We start from the raw sequence: 22,829 nt of genomic DNA, 5'->3' as shown, positions 1-22,829 counted from the left end.
CAAAAACCTTCTAGTGGCATAATGAGATTGTTTGAGGCTCCAGGCGGAGACCTAATGTCTTCAGAAAAGTTGTTCTTAAAAAAATAAGCAACTCTTCTGAAGATGCCAAAGTTTCACAGCTTTCTGTTTCTGAATTCTTTGGAAAACAAATACAAAATTGATGGAAAAAATTATGAAATGTTGAACAAACTGTATTTCATTCAGTTTTCTATATTTTCATAAACACCATGTAAGGTTTTTTTTCGGAGGATTAAACTGGATTTAACCACAAATTTTTGAGAAAATGTTGGAAAACTTCAAAATGTACGGTTGATTAAAATGCTTCTGTTTATTCCGTTGGCAGATATTTGCAAAAACAATTGGTACCAATTTGAAGGATAGAATCCACACTACCTCTCTGGATTGGTTTCAGTTCGAATTCTTGGGAATACCGTTACTTTTAGGTGGAACATGTAAAAACTAGTTCACGGTCTCCCTTAGCTCACATCGGCCCAGCTACAAAGCAAGACCATGCTGAAGGTGGCTGGGTTGGATTCCTGATTTGGTCTAGGAATTTTTCGGGTTGGATAATATCTCGACATCGCTGGGCATAGATTTGTGATTGCAAAGCCACGCAATTCGGTATACTGAAGATGATGATAGTGGTCTACCACTCATTGTAGCACGGAAACTAGTCCGATAGCTGTGGGCTCTCCTCACTGTTGAACTTGATCAAGCTTAATAATCTCTGATTGTCATCAGCAAATCGCTGTATGAAGGGCCAAAAACGAATGGATGGAATTGATAGACAATTCGCCTATTCATTTCCTTGGGACAGTTAAGAATCTCCTTCCAACTATCAATTGGTCAGAAAATGAACCATGCAACAGGAAGATGCCCAAAAGAATGGGGAGAAGAGCCCACCCTTTATCCACGAAATGTTAGCAATAGGGAGTTGGCATCTTAACTCTCTTCATCCAAATGGCTTCAAATGGGTGCTCTGATGGTCCCTCCTTATCCCGAATTTTTGATACATACTAATAGGTGTAATAATATACTTCGCTGGACATAGAAAATGATTGTACATGCCAAACAATTATGCCACATATTAATGCAAAAAGGAATAGGCATCGAAAGCTCTCAATTAATAACTGTGGAAGTATATCTAAGGTACTAAGATAAGAGCACGCCATAAGCAAAAATGCGATAAGAAATAATCTTCAAATGCGAAGAAGAAAAAGAGGAAGACGAAGATGCAAAGAATTAATGAACTGCTGTATTATTACAATAGTTCGGTTTTAAATTAGGAAATGGTAAAAAATGGTTTTTGCAAACATCGTAAATTGTAGAATCGTGTTGAAAAACCTAGCATACTGAAATGGACCGATTGATTTGAAAAAGAGTTTTAGATTTTCGCCACGAAATTTTAATGACTGACCCACAGTGCGGTGACGACGGATGGCTATAAAGGCAAGTGTAGGAACATCATCATTGCTTAACCACTTTCACGCGATCTCTCCTGATTCCGTTATTGTGCTGCTGCAGGTGTGTTACTGCCCATGTACACAATCGTATATTCTGGTCTACAACGCAGTCTGACAGGGGTAATTGAAAATATGGTCATTGGGAGAGTGTGGAGTTGCTGATTTGGGACTTGCTACTCGTTAACCAAATGAAAATTTAGTGAAATTTAACCTTCAAGATTATGAGGAAGAGCAAGAATCAAGTCGACCCAGTTTAAAAAAAAAGGATCTATCCACATCCGGTTGGAAAGAGTATTTTCAGACTTGTCAAATGCTGAATTTATTACCTACATAGACAAATCTAGATAGAGCTGGAATTAGGGCGTAACAGCTTTCGTAAGCAATGACTTCTCTCGATGATTTCTAAGAATTCAAGGCACGCCCATGCAAACCAACATAACCGTCGCGTAGGGGAAGTCTTCTAATACCCGATGGTGATGATGATTTGCGTTGGCGAGCCTTGACTTTCTAGAAATCATCGAAAGAAGTCATTGTTTACAAAAGCTGTTACGCCCTAATTCCAGTTATACCTAGAAATAGATGCATATCTTCAGAAAGGCTTTAAGACCAACGCACATTGCATCCGGTAAAAAATAAATAACAGAGCACTCAATATGATAAAATATCATGCCGAACGATAGCTACTGAATTTTACGGATTACGGTACCAAATCGATTTCAACTAAACAGCTTGATGCCGTTTGTGCCAACTGTCAAACTTGCCATTTCCGTTCCGCTTTCGCCCACCTAACGTTGAGGAAAATCTGATAGACTAGTGATTGAGCTGTTGCAACGTATTGCTAACGGATGCAATTTTCGTGGTCCTTTAGAGCAAACGAGAAATATTGTCACGCTAAATTTGGAGCTGGTAAGTCACTGAATTCGCAGTTTTGCGCTCAACCCATCTCAAAGCCATGGGCCCCGCTCATAACTGTAGTTAAGGGAAGTACACACAAAACTAGAGTACGCAATATTCCTGAAAATTTTGGAACATTCCTGAACTTCTCCATAATTTCTCCTGAATTATCCATAATTTTTCGAAACATATTGTAGTTGTCCTGAAATGCTCTTATCAATCCTCAAGTAATCGCAACATCCTTGAAAATTCTGCAATTGGCTTTCCTGAAGATCTCAGAATTGAAGTTTTCGGAAACTTCCTGAGTATCTAGTTAACGAATTGAACTAAACTGAGGTCATTGATCTTCTCTGATGTTCTCGAAGTTACCTGCAAGTTCTACACCTGATGATTTTCCCTGAAAATTGTTGAACTTCTGTATAGTTCTCAAAATATGTATGATGTTTTCTAAAAACTGTCATTTTCAATGCAAATCGTAGCTAATCACCCATATTTTCATAATACTGGATGAAATCAACAGCATTATTCTGATAATGAAAATAATGCCAAATTGGATAAGAAGCAATGGTATACGAATCAAACTAAAAATGCGATTTTCTCGAATTGCCAATTTTCGCTATAGGACGGACATGCGAGGAGCGGCAGTAAAGTTTCTCGAAATTTTCAAGGAATTCTTGGAGCAGTCCTGCATTAATCGAAACTAACCTTTACAGATCTTTAAACTTCCCCGAAATTCTGGACTCTTTCCTCAACATCTCTGAGCTTGCCTGAAGATCTCTGAACCTAGCCTGTCACAGGTTCTTGGAATTTCTATAAAGCATTCACAATTTTCCTCCAATTCTTTAGACTTTTGTGACGCTTTCATGGATTCTCTGATTTATTAGAACTTCTTAAAAGTTTCTGCAGTTTTCTTGAAGCTAGTGGAACAAGCCTTGATGTTCTCGAAGGTTCCCTGAAGTGCTCAAAATTGTTTAGAAGTTCTCAGATCTCACCTTATTATCCCGCAGTCTGTTCATGACCCAAGTAACCATAGGCACGTTATTTAACCTTTTTGGCTAGCAAAAAGCACTGTCCCTAACACAGATTTCAAAATCGAATTCCATCCGTTCTCGCCGAGCACCGTATTCAATCACCGTGTGTGGTGGTGTCCGGTCATCATCAACAGCAGCAGCAGTGCTTTTGGCGTTGTACATTTCTCTCCAGTACACAACGAAAGGCTTCCCACAAGCAGCCAGCTATCAAGGCTGCCCTCAAGAGCCCTCGATTCAACGAAGAAGGAGGAAGAAGCCGCACCGCTACTGATCGGATTCAGTTGCTCATCGTGAGCCGCTGTGGGCCATGTACGCCAAGCGCATCACCTGCGTTCCAAACAGTATACAGTTCGCCAGCCTCACCCGTGTAGAACACCTCTCATAACTCAGCATTACTAAACCATCACGACAAAACGGTTCTTTTCAGGACCACCATAAATAATTGCTATTTAAGAATTAATTTTCATTGAACGTTCGCTCGCCTTGCTGCCAGCCAGATCACGCCCAAAGCTCTTTGATAATGTACCCAGCAACCAAACGTTTGTGGTCAAATGCGTAACAGTATTGAAGTGGTACATACAAATTCTTGCAATGACCGAATACCACATTGTCAACACTTCGAATTAAGAAAAGTTTTTTTTCCCGGGACGTTAGAAAAAGCAAAAAAAAAATCGAATTTATATGATTGATCGCGAATATCTCGCGTTTGTAAAATTTTATCAAAATCAATTTTCGCTTTTTTATTACGTAAAATTGAATAAACCAAAAATTACGTAATTTTTTCATCAGAAAACGAGACGTTTCCGTGATGGGAAAAAGTGGTTCCCCTAACACAGTCGCCGAATATTGATACCGAGCACGTAACCCGACGTCAAATCGAACGGTCCTGAAATTCTCAAGTTTTTGGAACTACCCTAAAGTTTCCACAATTTTTCGGATGTTCATTGAACTGTCCTGAAGTTCAGAACTTCCCGAAGACCTCTAGATTGACCAGAAGTTTTTCTGAAGTATTTCTAAAGTTCCTGAAATGTTCTTGAAGTTACTGGCGCTGTCATGAAGTTCTTCAGTCATCATCAAGTTTACAAAATTTTCTTAAAGTTTAGGGAAAAGCTCTGACGTTCTCAGAACTTACCCTTAAAGATCTTTAAACGTCTGCAAAGTTCTGAACTGTCCTGAGGTCAGGGATGGAAAATCATTTACATTCATTTCGAGAGTTCATTTACATTAATTTGCCTCTAACTTTTTTCATCAACAGAATACCGTTAAATGATGTATAAAGCTTTTGTAGCTTTTGATATTAACTTCAACTTTTGTTAATAACTAAAATCTTAATCTCTTATGCATGATGAAATAGAGCTGGCAGAACATGTTATTGTTTTTCAGTGAATGCAATTTACATTCACTGAAAAACAATGGGGGGTTCTTATCGCTCTGATTCATCACGCATAAGAGATACAGATTTGAGTTGTTTACAAAAGATGTAGCTAATATGAAAGCCTACAAAAGCTTCAAACACTATGTTAAGGAATTCTGTTGATGAAAAAAGTTCGAGGCAAATGAATGTAAATGAATGCACGAAATGAATGTAAATGATTTTCCATCCCTGCCTGAGGTCCTTGGAGTCCTTCCATGAAGTTATTGAAACTACTCTGGATATTTGGGATATTCTCCTCCAAAGTTCTCGGTCCATCCTAGGATCGATATGACATTATTGCATTTTTTGCCGAAACGCGATTTGCAAGACCTTCCAGACAGTTTGCATATGAAATCCTAGCAACGAGCTGTAGACTTGTAAAATTATTGTGCCCTGTCATATTCGTAAGTCACAACTTGCCATTCTGTTCGTGTAAAATGACGGACTGTTCCTTACACGCTGTGTCCGAAATGGTGAATCAATCAACTTTCATGTACATCGGGTTTTTCTTCGCCAAAACTCACATTTCTAAATCGGTTCATGTTAAAATATACTGACGGGAGAAATTTGAATTATTAAATTTTATCATAATTTACCATACAAATAATAGATTAAAAAATCTTTAAAAACCAACCGATTTAGGAGGGTTCCATCTGACTTTTTTGAAAACTGTAAGGCCCCTTGGCGAGCGAGGGGTCCATAAATTTGAGCTAAGGAAAGTGGCAATCTCATATTTTCATCAGTTTCGACCAATCAAGCGAATATATTTAAATATTTAAAGACCATGTGTCAATGGTCAATATTTAAATACCATGTGGCCTGGTTTCAACAAGAATTACTCAAATGTAAAGCTACCTTAAAAGCGAATCAATTGTACATCATATACGACTGAATTTGAAATAACAAATTCAGTTTGTTAATGTTTGTTATATACGATGAAACTTAAACATCACGCGATGAAATTCTTTCGATTTTGTAATTAATCTGTAGTATTTTACAATGCATCTGTGCATTGTTTGTTATACGACTTCTGGTTGTCTGGGCGGTCAAGGAAGCAATCAATCTTTTGGATCAAGCTACCTAAACTTTTCAGTCGTTCGTTGTTTCTCGGAAATGCTCGAATATGTCGTGGAACAGGTCCCCCTCAAAATGAAAATATAAACTACTACATTTTTAAGGAAAACATCGTTGCAATTCTCGGGGCTGGGTATTTCGTCAAAGATCATTTAAGTAAGAAATATATACACGGAAAATGAGAACGACCCAAATTTGAGTTTAGTTCACTCATAATCGCCAAAAGTGCAGGAACTCAGCGATGAGTAAAATTTGTCTCATGGTTTCCTGTGGAAAACCTAAAAAATCTGCCGGAAAATGAGTAAATTTACGAAAATTTTATTCAGTTTCGGACTAGTACCAATAGACTGAGTGAATCAAATCTTTACTTTTCTCAAATTCGGGAATTTTTCCCTGGAAAATCCTGGAAAACCTGGGAAAACATGAGGCAAATTTACTCATCGCTGAGTTCCTGCACTTTTGGCGATTATGAGTGAACTAAACTCAAATTTGGGTCGTTCTCATTCGCCGTGTATAAAATAAAAGCACAACAACTAAGCAGACAAGGGAAGTAACGCCGTTGGTGCTCGGGTCATGAGTTGATGGGTCGATAGATAAGGTCCAGATGTGGGAGCTGCCTTCCTGGCTTCGGTAGCATTGGTACTCAGTACGAAAAACAAGATCGACGGAGAACAAATCCAGGGGAAAAAATAGGTCAGGGTAAGTGCACCAGTTTTGGCCATTCCTCAGAAAAAAAAAACGATTAAATCACAATTTTCGTGCGTTTTGTGGACCGTCTACCGGAGGAAGCGAGACGATCAGCTTCCACATTGCCCTGAATTTCGCAGTGACCGGGTATCCAGGTGACAGTAGTGCCAGATGGGGCACTCGGGAGCAGTGTTGGGAAAATATCAAAAAATCAAATCTCTCCAATGCCCAAGATCACGCTCGATGCGGTTGATTTTACAAGCTTTTATATTGCAACTCGGAATATCAAGCTAACAAAACTCACCAGCTGCAAATCTCAACAAACTGTGGTGAGATTGAGTTTCATGATTTTTGCTTTACACCCGAACGCAACCGAAATTTTAATAACGGTTGGTAGCAGTCCCTCCGCGTCTGCCATCGTAGAAGAGTAAAACGAGATAGCAAACTATACTTTCTCTTTCCAAGAAAACGGTGTGCAACGGAATCATTGTTGTGTCGAGTCAACTTTCAGCTTGATTTTTGCACGTTGTGAATAGTCTCGCAATATCAAAGGAGCTTGAAAAATCAATATCAAGCATGATATTTTGTTCCAATATCTTCTTCTTCTTCTTCGCATTTCAAGCTTATTGCATATCGCATATTAGCTTATTGCGTGCTCTCAACCTAGTGTTCTAGATGCACTTCCACAGTTATTAATTGAGAGTTTTCGATGCCTGTACCATTTTTGCATTGGTATAATTGTGTGGCAAGTCCAATCATACTTCTATGCCCAGGGAAGTCGAGAAATTTTCCAACCCGAAAAATTCCTAGACCGGACCGGGAATTGAACCCAGCCACCTCCAGCATGGTCTTGCTTTGTAGCTGCGCCTTTACCGACTGAGCTAAGGGAGTTCCAATATCACGCGTGATATTAAGAGCGTATGAGAGCATAAAAATATAATTTGATTGGTGATTTTGCCAACACTGCTCGAGAGCATGGTCTGTATCCATGGGTGAGTAGGGTGTTCGGCATCAATGGCGGCTACAGCAATGGCTGAGTCGGTGAGAAAAGGACGATTGGTTTGCTTGATGGAGTGGAGATCTCAAAGAAAGCGGCGGCGGCTTCAGCCAAGAACACTCTGCACTGGTCTGGGAGGAGGTAACAAACCCTAGATTCGGGGCTGGAGATCCCAATGCCGATTTTACCCTGGGAAAGAGATCCGTCAGAGTAACGTAAGCTATATCATTTGTATCGGTGTTCGATTAGGTTACGGTGGGTCTGGGTAACGGCAAGGGGGTTGGAACCGACCTTGAACGTTTGTTTCATTGCCTGATCGATGGCAATTTTGGGCAGGTTCCAACCCCTGGCTCTACACCAGTGGACCCTTGACACTCGGGGGAGGGTCTGGTTAACAGTTCTGGTAAGGAGTTGGTTGGCCTCCTCGAGGAAGAATACTCCTTTGCTAGAACCCGTAGTCTTTTCAAGGAATGCGATGGTCCGGAGACAGATGGTCATGTCGATAAGTCGGTCAAAGGGGAGTATGCCGTCCTAATCCAGGGGTGGATACAAGCAGACCGGAGGTGATGCCCTTTGATAGACAGTAGATAGTTTTTCTACGAGGGTCGTTCGAGCCATACACGTGAGTTCGATCCCGTACGATGATCGCCTTGGAGATACGGATTCGTAAGTGCCGGTTGCTGTCGGGATGGCGTCTGATGAGGGAGCGGAGTAGGTTCAGTCGAGTTTGGCAGTTGGCCTTAACCTCATCGAAGTGGGCCTTGAAAGAAAGGCTGTGGTCGAGTCGCACTCCGAGGATTTTGACGGTGTTTCGTTGCGGTATAACCTGGGTGTGGACAAAGACCGGTGGCCATGGGTGCAGATGTGGTTGAACGAACTTTTCTCCGCCGACAACTGGAATCCGGCACCAGATGCCCAACGATGCACAAACTTAACGGCCTGTGCTAGTTTCGTCCGGAGGATTTTGATAGCATTCCTAAGGGCATAATGACGATATCGTCGGCGTAGACGAAAATGAAAATGGCTACTGGGAGATTGCAGAATACACCATTCAGACTGACAATAGCGTACCAAAATACGTATTCGTCTCGTGACCGTGTCGAAACGCATGCTGCCGATGATCTAACAAGCTGTGCTCATTGAAGACGCTGCAGAGACGACGTTTGAGCATCCATTACCTGGTTTGCCAACCTTACAGATAGGGACAACCAGGCTGTGATGCCATTGCCGTTGCGGAAAATCCAGACATGTTCCGTTCTGTTTTTCAGACTTGTTTGGACGTAGGCGTCTTCCCAGACGCGTGGAAGCGGCAGAAGCTGGTGCTGCTTCCGAAGCCAGGAAAACCCCCTGGGGACCCGTCAGCATACAGACCCATCTGTTTGCTGGACACCACTGGGAAACTGCTTGAGAGGGTCATCCTCAACAGGCTGTCGGCCTACACCGAAGGTGTAGACGGCCTGTCAAGCAGCCAGTACGGGTTCCGAAAGGGCAGATCCACGGTGGACGCCATCCGCGACGTCATCCGCGACGTCATCCAGACGGCAGAGGTGGTCCATCGGAAACGAAGGGGCATTCGCTACTGCGCGGTGCTAACCTTAGACGTGAAGAACGCGTTCAACAGCGCGTGCTGGGGGGCGATAGCCCGCTCGCTACACCAGCTCCAAATTCCCGGAGGGCTGTATAAGATTCTGGAAAGCTACTTCCAGAATCGTGTGTTGATGTACGACACAGAAGATGGCGAAAAATGCGTTAGAGTCACCGCAGGTGTGCCACAAGGCTCCATCCTGGGCCCGGTGTTATGGAACGTCATGTACGATGGACTGTTGAGGATAAAATTCCCGGTAGGCGTGAAAATTGTAGGTTTTGCCGACGATGTCACGCTGGTAGTCTGCGGGGAATCCCTCGAGGAGGTAGAGCTGACAGCGGGCCACTGCGTCAGGCTTGTGGAGGAATGGATGAGAACCAGGAAACTGGAGCTCGCCCATCACAAGACGGAAGTGGTCGTAGTCAACAATCGCATGTCAGTACAGCATGCAACGTTGACAGTCGGCGGAAGCACAATTCGGTCTGTGCGCTCTCTAAAACTCTTGGGGGTCATGCTCGACGATAAGCTCAGCTTCGGCTGCCACGTCGAGTACGCCTGCAAGAGAGCGTCTATGGCTATCCCGTATGATGTCAAACAGCTCGGCAGTGAATGCCAGTAAGCGCAGGCTCCTCGCTGGGGTCGTAGTATCTATCCTCAGATACGGCGGCCCTGCGTGGGCTGCGGTACTCGATATTGACTGCCACAGGCAGAAATTAGAGAGTACACACAGGCTAATGTGCTTAAGGGTGGCCAGTGCATACCGCACTATCTCGAGAGAGGCCGTCTGTGTCATAGCAGGGATGATGCCAATCAGCCTTATCATTAAGGAGGATGTAGCGTGCTATGACGCGAGGACCGTTCGAGGGGTGCGCAACAACGCGCGAGTTGTGTCGACCGCGAGATGGCAATTGGAGTGGGAAAACTCCACAAAGGGGAGGTGGACTTACCGCTTGATACCTTCCGTATCAAGCTGGGTCAACAGGCGCCATGGGGAAGTAAACTTCCACCTGACACAGTTCCTGTCAGGCCATGGCTGCTTTAGGAGCTACCTGCATAGGTTCGGACATGCAAGTACTCCCACCTGCCCCACATGTGCTGGTGTCGAGGAGACCGCCGAACACGTCGTGTTTGCCTGTCCACGTTTCGAGCCAGTATCGAGCGCTATGCTAGCGATATGCGGAGCGGATACCAGTCCGGACAACATCGTTCATAGGATGTGTGGTACCACCGAGAACTGGAGCGCGGTGGTGACTGCGGTCACCCACATAGTTTCGGTATTACAACGACAGTGGCGAGCCGAGCAGCAGTTACCTACTGCCCGACCAGATCGTTAGAGTATTGCTAGAGAGGCGCCATAGCGCTACAGTGGCCCCTCCCACGAAGTAATGCCTTCGGGCGGTTCCGGGGAGGCCAAGGGCCAAGCGCACAGGGTAAGGTTTAGTGGGTCGGAAGTGAAATTCTCCCATCCCCACACCCTGAGTTCCTTCTCAGGTGTCTGTGAGCAGATTCCCCCCTGTATAAAAAAAAAAAAAAAAGGCTGTGATGCCATAGCGACGGGAGGGAGTCGCTTAACCATGATCTGTTGAACAGATCCAACAACTTGAGTCGACCAGATAGGTTAGAAGCGGATAACCGACCGCAACAGGGCGTTAGAATCGTCGTCGGGGATACGGAAGTTGGCGATGGAATTGACAGTTGCGTTTTGCTTACGCCGAAAGTCCGCCGAGTAACTGTCGATAGCTGACAGCGATTGAAAATGGGTTCCAAGCCTATCAACGATGACGGCGGGGTCCGTTGTGGTAGTGTCGTCTGTCGTCTGTCTATACATCAGTTATAGTAAACTTGTATATTCATAAAAAAATATAACTTTTAATTTAAGAGACCATATATCCCATTAATGCCCAGTGTTCTATTTATCTATCTATAACGGGTTAAAGTTTATTGTTTTTTCCCGGATCTCCCGTTAAATTCCCGGTTAGCTGGGCACCCTGCCACTAGGCATTAGTTTTCACACTGGCAACCAATTATCAATGACGTTTGCATACCTTTTATTTATTTATTTATTTGGAGGGAAAAGCCCACACTAGTGAGCGCAAAACCTCATCATTTCAGTACCGACAGATACATTATAAAACAGATTCTAAAGTCTAACACGAGGGATATTAAAATCAAAGCAATTATAACATTTGTTGAAGATCTTGCACATGCTTAGTTAACGACTCATTAGCGCCGTAGTTTGTACGAAAAATCCCGGCTTCTTGAATAAATAATAAGAACGTAAATTTACGCATCTGATATTGACATTCAACTGCTACTGAAGTGAACCGCAATTAATGTCCGATCGTAGGAGATCAGCGATGAAGGTAGCTTTAAAGACGCTTCGGTGAAATTGTAGGGACATCAAATTACAGCGACTTTCATTTCTAGGGCGATTGAAAGGATCACTCCAGGGTAGCCAACGAAGGACGAGACGTACAAATCTTCGCTGAATGGCCTCAATACGATTCACCCCGTTGCTGTAAAAAGGAGCCCATAATACGGAACAGTACTCTAATGTGGAGCGGACTAGCGAACAATAGAGTGTTTTTAAACAGAAAATGTCCCTAAAGTCTTTGGCGAAACGAAAAATGAAACCAAGTTGAGAAGATGCCTTAGCGGAAACATAAGCCACATGGTCCTTGAAGGTGAGTTGTGAACCAAGTAGAACGCCTAAGTCTTTAATGGTAGATTCGTGGCTTAATATTTGCTTTTGCAGGCTGTAAGCATAGCAGATAGGTGATTTTTTCCTGGAAAACGTTTTAATGGCACATTTAAAAGCATTTAATACCATCCTATTCTTGTCACACCGAGCAGCAAAAACGTCCAGCTGCTGATGAAGAAACAATGCATCACTTCGATCTTTGATGACAAAGTATTATTATTATTTAACTTTATTAGGGAGGCTTTCAGCCTTGGGCTGGTTCGCCTCCATGACAAAGTATAGTTTGAAATCGTCGGCATAAGACAGCTTCAGGCAACGGATCTAAAAGTGAACGTCATTCAGATACAATACAAATATGAACGGTCCCAGATGACTACCTTGAGGTACACCATAAGAAACAGCGAACGGTTGAGAAAAATGATCTCCAATCTTCACTGACATAGGTCGACCGGTATGAGGTATGAGCGAAGCCAATCAAGAAGGGAACCGTGAAAGCCAAGTCGCTCTAGTTTGGCCACTGAAATGTCGTGAATGATTTTATCAAAAGCTGCGGAAAGATCGGTGTAGATAGCATCCACTTGATGACCTCTTTCCATCTTGCGTATGATTGATGATGTGTATTGAACGAGATTTGTAGCGGTCGACTTCTTCGGCATGAGTCCGTGTTGTTCAGTCGCGATGTAACTAGAGCAGGTGTGTTTTCAATAATCTAGCATCAATAGTTCAAAAAGTTTTGAGAGTGCACATAAAGGACACCGACTGCTTATTGTCTTTTTTGAAGACAGGGAAAACAAAAGAACCTTCCAGCAGTAGGGAAAGATCCCAGAATCCAAAGAGAGGTTGAAAATGGATGCTAAAGGTGCGGCCAGCACTCCAATACAGTTCTTGATAACCGCGGAAGGGATTTCGTCAGGGCCAGTGTTGAAAGAATTTTTCAAACGAAGGCCTGCTCTACGAACATCATTAGTCGAGATAGGCGGATGCGGCCCAACAGCAGAAAGTACGGGAACATCACTTACGGCGGCTACGATGTGCTCGTTAGGTAAATTTTCTTTGACGAAGACACTGCTGAATTGTGACATGAACAGGTCAGCGATTCCCTCCGTATCTTACTCTTCTCGATCCGTATTGTACATGGTAGAAGGTAAAGCCGATTCCTTCCGTTGATCGTTCACATGATTCCAGAAGCTCTTGGGATTTGCTTTGAGTTTAGTTTGTAGATGGCGCTGAAGGGCTTGATAAAGCTGTTTGTTGAGCCACTTAGATTGTTTGTTAACGAGGTTGTACGGTTTACAAAATGTCTTCAAGGCAGCTCGTTTGGATGACTTCAGTCGCTTGAGTCGGTGGTTGATCCAAGGAGGGTTACTAGATATGGGTGGAGTTGTCATGGGTACAAACTGGTTGATCGCATACACGACAATATTCGAGAAAATAGAAGAAGCATCACGATCTCGGAGTTCATCGTCCCAGTTGATGTTTTCGATGTTACCTCTTGAACCGAGCTATTAGGGGCGAGTTCACGGCTAAGGAAACATAGATCAAGCAGTCTATGATTTTCATTCGAAATCCCGTTCAGTTGCAGAAGATCAGCAGTACTGTAGCAATCTAGAAGAGATGCTACTAGAGGTGTAATGTATGAGCCATTAGAACGAGGATGAAAGAACCCTGTTCCATTTGATGACCAGTTGACTGAAGCAGGAGAGTCAAAATTCCTGAAGTGGACCACTGATTTTTCACAAATCATTGGATTCCATTCAAAATACGTCTATATATTGCTCTTACCACGACAAACAATAACCCAAAATATTTCGGCAAAATTCGCATTTAAACAAAAGTTATAAACAATTAAGTTTTTTTGACCCTTTTTCGAAAAAAAATCTCATCTCTAGATCGGGCCAATGAATTTTTCTCCAGTTTTGATATTATCACAAGAAGACATGTTTCTTCCAAAATCACTAAAATTTATTCATCAAAAATGTAATTTGTTTATAATAATTACAATTTTTTATAAACAAATGCAATTTTTTTGGTGTTCCCCGCGCGATACAAGATTGCTTTTTTTTTAGAATTGTTCCCTGACTTTTTTCCCATACAGAACCGTTTCAACATTTTTGTCACCAGTATTGGGAGCCGAGCTATAGCAATTTTTGTAACGCGCCGCACCAAGCGCGCGGCGCCGCGACCCGCCGCTCGCGCGCGAAGCGAGTCGCTACGCGCTCTTGGTCCGAACTCGTTTCCTCGTTTCGTCTTTCCCGTGTCTTTCCCGATGCGTGAACGCGCGAGCGGCGCGACGCGGCGCCGTGCGCTTGGTGCGGCGCGTTACAAAAATTGCTATAACTCGGCTCCCAATACTGGTGACAAAAATGTTGAAACGGTTCTGTATGGGAAAAAAGTCAAGGAACAATTCTAAAAAAAAATCAATCTTGTATCGTGCGGGGAACACCAAAAAAATTGCATTTGTTTATAAAAAATTGTAATTATTATAAACAAATTACATTTTTGATGAATAAATTTTAGTGATTTTGGAAGAAACATGTCTTCTTGTGATTATATCAAAACTGGAGATAAATTCATTGGCCCGATCTAGAGATAAGATTTTTTTTTCGAAAAAGGGTCCAAAAAACTTAATTGTTTATAACTTTTGTTTAAATGCGCTTTTTGCCGAAATATTTTGGGTTATTGTTTGTCGTGGTAAGAGCAATATATATACGTATTTTGAACGGAATCCAATGATTTGTGAAAAATCAGTGGTCCACTTCAGGAATTTTGACTCAGGATTGAAATCACCAACAACAAGAATTTCGTCAGTCGCATTCATCTTGGATACGACCCAAAAAAGTGTATCAATGTTGTTTAATCCGGCTTCTTTGACTTTTCGAGAGTCGGATTATTGAGGGGATACTGTATGGCAGCCCCGTGTTTTCAAGAACTTGAATAAAATTCATTTTTTTTTCATTGTTATTACACCTTTAGCACACACACACAAAACGTGAATCCATTCGTATTCGTATAGTATTTCTCTAAATGATCGGAGATTTAAATACCTGTAAAATATCACTCCCTATGAAATACTGAGAAATGCAATTAAAAAAGAAAAATGTTTGGGTAAATTTCTAGAGAAAGAGATTACTAAATAATCATTAAAATTCCATCAAAATTTGCTTTCGTAGCTCTCATTTCGAAATCATTAGACTCCTATCGGTATCCCCATGGGGCAACTTTGGTTAACCTTGATCTAATTAAGTAGTGTCCCATTTCCCCTCCCGCTTAAGCTTTGCTGAAATTAGAGAAACCCTTTGCCTCCACCATTCGCTGGTCGAACAAAGTACCAATATACCAACAGAAAGCAGCTCATCGATGGTAATCCAATCCGGTTCTTCTTCCACTTCCCTCTTCGACCGTCTTCGGCACCACAATGAGCTCCACGCGAGCAAAAACAGCGCTATAGACCGCACACTCCACAAAAAACACCCAACCAAGCAAAGCACAAAGTGTCACGCCAATTCAACCATAACAGCAGGGTGGAGCACTTCTTCGGCAGATGGGACCCATTCCCGTCATACACAAATTCTTTCGCGAGTTAAATTACGAATGCTGTAAAACACGTATGCCGAAACAGTGCCGCACCCTACGCGGCCATGGCTACTACGACGACACCAGCCACCCATCATAGAGTGCGGCGTCCGGCCAACTGCTGCATGGCATGGCATCATATGTATCTGTCTCCGCGATGTGACCGCATAGTAGGCAAAGGACAAGGAAAATGATAAATCAATAGGATGTGGGGACACACAAAAAAACAACTAATTTTCCTGATTGTGTAGGGTTAGAGAGGCCAGCTGAGGTGACACCCCATCGGCTCTGACGGATGATTAGATCAACAAATGGGATGGATTAGATAATTTTTGGTGGCTTCTCCCTACGACGGACGACGGACGACCGAATGAGGCATTGCAGTGTCTTCGATACTAACTTCAACGTGCTTCGGTTCTCCTTGTCGCCACCACGACTGAGTGCCATGCATTGCGTGTTTTCCCTTGGCCATTTGAGTTTTTCCTGCTGCCATTATTCGTCGATTCTAATTGCCATCCGCAGCGAAAAATCTGTTCTTTTTTTTTCTGTTCCAGGGGTGGTGGTCCGGGTTCTTCTTTGTTTGATTCACCACCAGTGCCCGATACGGCTGACGTTTGCCATTGCTTCAAAATCGATACACTTTTTTCGGCACGTGAAAACTTTTCACTCGGCAAATCTTCACATTGCACTTGTCCTGAACGATACACAAAAGGTGTACACCACGGTCAAAATCAATATTCCTGGAGCATGTCTCACTTACTGTGACACTCTCTTCGACACCGCCGGACTAAAGCGAGCAGCGGCAGGCTTCGATTCACATTCGTCTGCTCCAGCATCAAAGTGGGCTTTGGTTGGGAAACTGATCACTCATCACTGCAATCAGCACAGCTTGCTTTGTCGCACTCCGATCCCATCAACACTGGGAATTGCTAACGTCATCCACACAAGGCAAACACACCCTGCTTCAGCACATCGCATCAGGACACTCAGGGACCGACTGTCGTTATTCGAAGAAAAAAAACTACGCACTCACACAATCATACACGGAAAACGCGCTTTCATTCACGACAAAAGACCTCAGGATACGGCAGGCTGATTCCTTTCTTTTTCTTCCACCAGGATACACGTTCATGTTGGACAAGTGTGCCCATGCCCAAGTTGCTACAAATAGCAACACAGGGGCGGCCGTGGAAATTTGCAACAGCACAAAAGAAAATATGTGTGCATGTTGTATGTTGTATGTTCATGTTGAGGAAAAACGAGAGCGAGAGCGAGAGAGAGAGAGAGAGAGTGGAAAACTAACGAGAGAGAACACCCTTCCGAGCTTGTTCGGAGATGATTCATGGAGGAAGGCACCTACATGTTGCGATCCTGCAGCACGGTTTTGCATGCCATGGGGAGGAAACATGCCTATGACTAATGCTTTTCTCGGGAAGGGGGGTGGTGGACAAAGGAGGTTGACATGTCAGGTTTCGGAAGGAATTAAGAATCGCGAAAGAGAGAGAGAGAAATGTGTAGTCGTGGATTGGAAAGTGTCAAGTGGCAGTTGAGGATTGTAAACAAAGAATCATAAGCATTCTACGCTGACGTCACTCACTCAGAATGGTAGCTTCCTGATTTGGAATAGTGGACCGTGAAGGTTTAAATTAATTAAGGGAGTTGAGACTACGTACATAGTTTCTGGACAATTTTAGGTGTGATTAGTTATACATTTCACAAATCCATAGGTCTTCGTTAACAAGGCTCAAGGGCGAAAGATTTCAAGGTCAAGTGCAGATGTGCTGCTAAGGATACGTAAAAAGGAACAAAGAATCTTTGAAATCCGTCCAGTGCATCGTGCAGGCAAGTCAAATCAAGACAACTTCTTGGATAAAGCCGGACCATTGCATGGCAAGTTCAGCACCAGCAAGACTATGTTGGAAAATCAAGAAAACTTTAAACACTGTGGCAAATGAATTTCAACGATAAGAGGTAAAATTTGATTCTTTCATTATGAAAAAAAAATATTGGTTTGTATACATCAAAATCATAACTTCACTGTTTGGCACTAACCAACAAATTGACAGCTCGCTCCTATACAAAGTCCCATCAAGGGGCGCTGAGATGGTGATTGTTACTAATGTAATCGCACATATTTAAATTTTAAAATAGTTCCAATTTACCAAAATTTATGGAATTTTGGATTCGGCAGACAGCTCTAGCAATGGCAAGTCATTACAATGATTTTACGAGAACTTCAAGGACAAATCTAAAAAATCTCCAACAGCAGCCTACTGCACTGTATCATTCTCGATTAGCACGTGAAAAGGGCTTAATTTCTAAGATCGATTCACTTCATAGTTTTTTTTCTTTTTGGTTTTACCAAGGCAACAATAATCAATTTCAGGTTATGGTCAACCGAAAATGATCCAAGCTTGCATTTGCAGTCATAGGGCAAATGGCTCTAATGTTGGCCGATGGATCTAAGCATGGGTCTATCGCTAAAAATCTGCTATTTATCAATTTTATCTAGATGAACACGTCATTGGGACGGTACTAATAGGGGAAAGCGATGTAATGTCAGCCTAAATGCCCCTAATTTGGGCCCATACATAAATTCAGCAAACGACTAAATTTTCAATAGCGACCAAAATATCCATTAGTACCGTCCCAATGACGCGTTCATCTAGATATAATTGATAAATAGCAGATTTTTAGCGATGGGCCCATTCTTAGATCCATAGGCCAACATTAGACCCACTTCCCCTACATATTTTTGGTCACTATTGAAAATTTAGTCGATTGCTGAATTTATGTATGAGCCCAAATTAGGGGCATTTAGGCCGACATTACATCCACTTCCCCTACTATTCCTAAAAGTGTAAATCGATTAAGCGGTAAATGTCAAGAAAATGTTAGAGAGAAATATGTCACGACATTTTTTCCCCATACTTTTCAGTAGATATTTGTGTAGTCAAAAAGCACCAACATTCTCAGAATCAAAGGAGGTGTGCTAACATTTTATATCAATACCAATTAACGGATCAATAAGCTCCTATTCTTTTCTCAGAATTGCAGGTTTTTCATTACTTCACAGGTAGTATTTCTGAGAAAAAAAATAAGAAAGAAAACTTAAAAAAACCAACTGCCCAAGAAATTGCGAGACTCAACAAATTCACACCCAACGGGGTTTCGCATTGCCGAGAGACAGCCCCCAAACTCTCGATGATAACACATGTAAAGTTGCCGCACAAGTTTAGAATGTTATTTTTAACCTGTCAAAATAATACTCAACAACAATAACTCTTCTCCGTTTTTACTGTGCACCATCGCTGCCGCCGTCGCCGCCGCCGCCTCTGCCGCAGTAGCAAATAAATAAGTTCGCTGATTCGGTCGATTTTCTGCCTTCCTCGGGATCCTCTGTCATCCCACAATCGCTCGAATCAAGAAAAAAAAACACAACACTTATATTTACGTCACACATTGTCCAACACCTCTCTTCTTTCTCGCACTCTCTTTCCCCGTCTCTTTCTCTCGTTCTCGCTCTCTTTCTCTTTGTACTTTTCTTCCTTTATCTGCCACTCACATTTTGTGACACTTTTTTCTTCGTACCTTCTCCTCCCACTCCTGCTCATCACGGTCCATCCACCCACCGAACTTCACACACCGTTCCGCTTAATTACTCACTGCTGTGGCTACTTTGCTTCGATTTTTTCCTTGCTCTCCTGCAGCTCATCAACTCCGAGATGCAGTAGGCGGCGTTCCATATTTCTTTTCACACTCACTCAGTTCCGATTCGGCATTCGAACACTCGGAGGAAAAATGTATCGATTCGCACTCGCTGGCTGTTCTATCCTTCCTTATTTGCACAAGGCTATCACATTGATCCTGCTGCAGCAGCGCTCATCGAAGGAGTCTCCTGGTACGTTGTTGCTAACACTCGCGCACACACACCAACACAGATCCCGTTCAGCACAGTTTTCCCGGCCTACTGTTCCTTCTTCGACCAACATCGGAGAAGCAAATTGAGAGAGGGAGAATGACAGCAGGTCGATCGAATAATCCCCTCCCAGCAGCAGAAGAAAATGCCTCCCATCCCCCACGGCCTGCCTGGACCATCCATCATTATAAGCACCCGTTTTTCAAGGAAAATTGCTCCTTTCGCCACTCATTCACACAAGCAAACAAAATAAATCACCTCTAAATCATCTATCGTAAATCAAACGCAAACGAGAAAACTAGCAGTTTTTTCGCCAACTCCCGGATCGAATTTTCCACCCAGCTGCCAGGACTCAGCACCCCCAGCAGCAGGAGTCAACCACCGCACCGCACCACACGACAACTGTCAGCAGAGTGTGACAAAACCACGGAAATAAAATCAGAAAAAGCAGGATTTTTCACTGAACAACCACCGGAACGCGAACACCGACAACGACCCGCCGGGACCCAGAATATGGGGCACCGTTTCGGACAGAGCTAGCCTCCGCCCGGTGCGTGCAATCCGGTCGAATTTCCCATTTTCCTACGGCTACGCAAGTCAGAAGAAAATTACCGTCCTCCCGTCCTTAGACCATTTTTGTTGAGAGACAGACAGACACACACGCACGCACAGACGGCCACGGACTGTGTGCGTTCCTCTCTGCTGCGCCTGCGACGAACGACAACTGAACGACGACTGAACTGAACTGAACGAACGGAACGAGAATCGATACGCCAGCATACTGGCAGATAGGCCTGTCATCGTCGGTCATGGCATAGGCCAGCGGTTGCCAACCGGCACTGAGACACGTACCCTGTGTATGTTGATTACTATACTTTGGTAATTATGTACGATGGACAATGGGGTGGGTCAACTGCTCTTTCAATGCGTAGTGAAGTCCCCAACAACTGGGCAAAAATTGAACGAATTTGGTCATAAACTCGATTTGCGGGAAACGGAACGATCCTATTCATTTGCTTACCGAAATCCAAATATTGCTCAAATTGCACCAAAACTCGAACGTAGATGGAGAATACTATACAAAACAACTTTGTTGAAGACTGCAAATCGATTTGATCTTATTACAAAAAGTTACTAATCTTTCTTTCTTTATACACTTTGCGGTATATTATGATGAAAAATTAAAAACCTACATTATCTAGCTTCAATTTATTCGCTGAGGCAATTTAAACCAACAGCACGAGTCTCCAGGCTGCGAACCGCTGGCATAGGCGACTGAAATGCGCCCGGCTGTGGAAGGCAACTAGTGCAATTGAACGAAACTGAACGAGCGGAAGGAATACCTTCTTTTGAGTGATTGCGATTTCAAATTCAAATTTCAGAATATGTACATCAAGAACATCACTGCCGTACTCTAATAGTACGTTCAGACTACAGAGTTATAACATGTTATATTGTTATCTTGATGGTGGTCTCTGTGTTGCAATTATTTGACAACCGTTATAACATGTTATAACTCTCCAGTCTGTACAGCGTTTAACGGAACTATCAACTCTATACTTTCATCTACTCCATCTATCGTATAAAAATTACCACTACAGTATGTTATTTGAAATTAGCATCTTCAACTGAGAATTATTTGTTAAATAAGATATCTTTGTTGGGAACAGTGGAGATGGAAAGCAATTGCTTTATTCTAGATCCAGCGACCCATTTAAACTTCAAGTATCAAACCTTTTAAATGCATGCACACTGTACTGTCAGATTTTCAAAAGGGAAATAATCAGACATAAGAAATTACCGTTCTTTATATTCACATGTTAACAGTTAAATTACTAGCACTGGATAAAATTCAATACTTTACCTGAATGCAATTTTCAGCAACAATTTCCAACCTGATGAATGTTGGTGTCTATAATGGAAAACCTGTTAAAAGAGAGAACTGTTAGATATTTCCATTTAATTCCATTACCTTAATGGTTTGTCGTTGTCCGATAAAAGTAACGTGTCTACCGTATGCGTGATAATGTTTGCACCATTGAGCAATGTCAAAATTAAAAAAATTATCAAAAATTTCGTTTTCCTATTTTTAAATCTATTCAAAGGGGATGTTTCTCAGAGTCTTTAACTATGTTAATCTTCGATCGAGATTCCACTTGCTGCAATTACGGCTTCCACACGCTCCCGGAATGCACGGTGGATCTGGATCCATTTCTCTCCAGGTACGGGTCAATGTTTGTCTGAGGCTTGCTGTACTCGGGTGGCGTTCAGAACAGGCCTTGGCCTTCACGACGCGCCATATTGAGTAATCCAGCGGATTAAGATCGGGGCTGTGTGGCTGCCACATATCCTTCGCCCACTTCTGAGTGCGGTTCGAAGTGTGGCACGGAGCCCCATCTTGTTGAAATACAACATTTGGCTTCGGACCGTACTGTTCTTTGATCCACGGATGAACATACTTACTTAAAATCCCGATGTAGTCCTCCGTGTTGACCTTGTCGCCTTCTGGAATGAACACCGGGTCCATTTTTTTTGCCATCGCAAGCCACCAATCCAAACACCATAACGCTAGCAGGATGCTTGGTCAGATACACGTTCTTGTGCTCGTCGGCCACGTCTTTTACCGGTAGAGAACTAATATACCGGTCAGTTCTGGAATTTGATACGGAATCGACGGTAAACATGCTCTCGTCGGTGAACAGGATTACCGGATTTTTTCGCTTAAGGAAGTTCAAGATTTTCTCGCATCGTTCGACTCGTAGCTCCCGGATGCGGTTGGTAATCATGTGAGTTTTTTCCGTGCCCTCGACTTTGACTCGCGATCTTCGTTAACGATCTTCCGTGCCGTAAAGTCACTGATCCCGTGTTCCTTTGCCATTTTCCTTATTGAACGCAATGGATTCATCTGAATCTTCCTTTTGATAGCAGCGACCCTCGGAACCCGAGCTGACCTCGGACGACCTGTGGCCACCATCGCGGATAGTTGTCCTTTCTTTTCCCGGTCTAAAACCCTTTTGACGGTCCACTGGGACACTCCCACGGCGATTGAAATGTCTTTTTGCGACATTTGCGCGTGGGACAAATCACGAACACGCTGCCACTTCGTCGTCGTGCAACTGTCAAACTAAGTAAATCATTTTTTTCGATACACAGCCTACTACGGTATGAGCTATAGGTTACGTGCATGCAAAGCAAACCAAAGCATTGTATGCACAGGTGAAACGGGAACCTTATTTGTACGATGGTGCAAACATTATCACGCATACGGTACATGGTTGGTTGTAGGTATGTGATACATCGAGTGATTCCGTTTATTTCACCTCTGTTAGAACATAGTAAGCGTTGGTATAATTGTTCAATAAAACTTCATTTCGCTACTTGCACTCTAACTTGAGTAGACGTTTCTATCAGGAAAGTTTCCATAGTTACGGCCGTTGTTACCGGCCGAAAGTCACCAAAGAAGCGAAGCCATGCGAAGAACTCGGTGTTCC

The 22,829-nt window shown here is 42.9% G+C and overlaps 1 protein-coding gene across 4 annotated transcripts in view; it reads right to left on the bottom strand.

The window, feature by feature from the left end:
- Asator (asator) overlaps positions 1–20,068 on the bottom strand; it is a 58,988-nt gene extending 38,920 nt beyond the window's left edge. For 2 of the 4 annotated variants that reach the window (XM_065221349.1, XM_065221351.1), the window contains exon 1: positions 19,951–20,068. The gene's annotated coding sequence lies outside the window, so the exon portion shown is untranslated. Of the gene's footprint in view, positions 1–15,819; positions 16,089–19,596 lie in introns of those variants that run through there. The other 2 variants (XM_065221350.1, XM_065221352.1) reach the window with 2 other exon arrangements.
- Between the last annotated feature and the right edge of the window lie 2,761 nt (positions 20,069–22,829).

The sequence above is a fragment of the Ochlerotatus camptorhynchus genome, unplaced genomic scaffold, assembly GCF_037179485.1.
Source record: "Ochlerotatus camptorhynchus isolate MF236.1 unplaced genomic scaffold, CSIRO-AGI_Acam_v1.1 ptg000141l, whole genome shotgun sequence".
NCBI lineage: Eukaryota > Metazoa > Arthropoda > Insecta > Diptera > Culicidae > Ochlerotatus > Ochlerotatus camptorhynchus.
The sequence above is the reverse complement of the archived record's forward strand: the minus strand, read 5'-3'. Positions and strand labels throughout refer to the sequence as shown.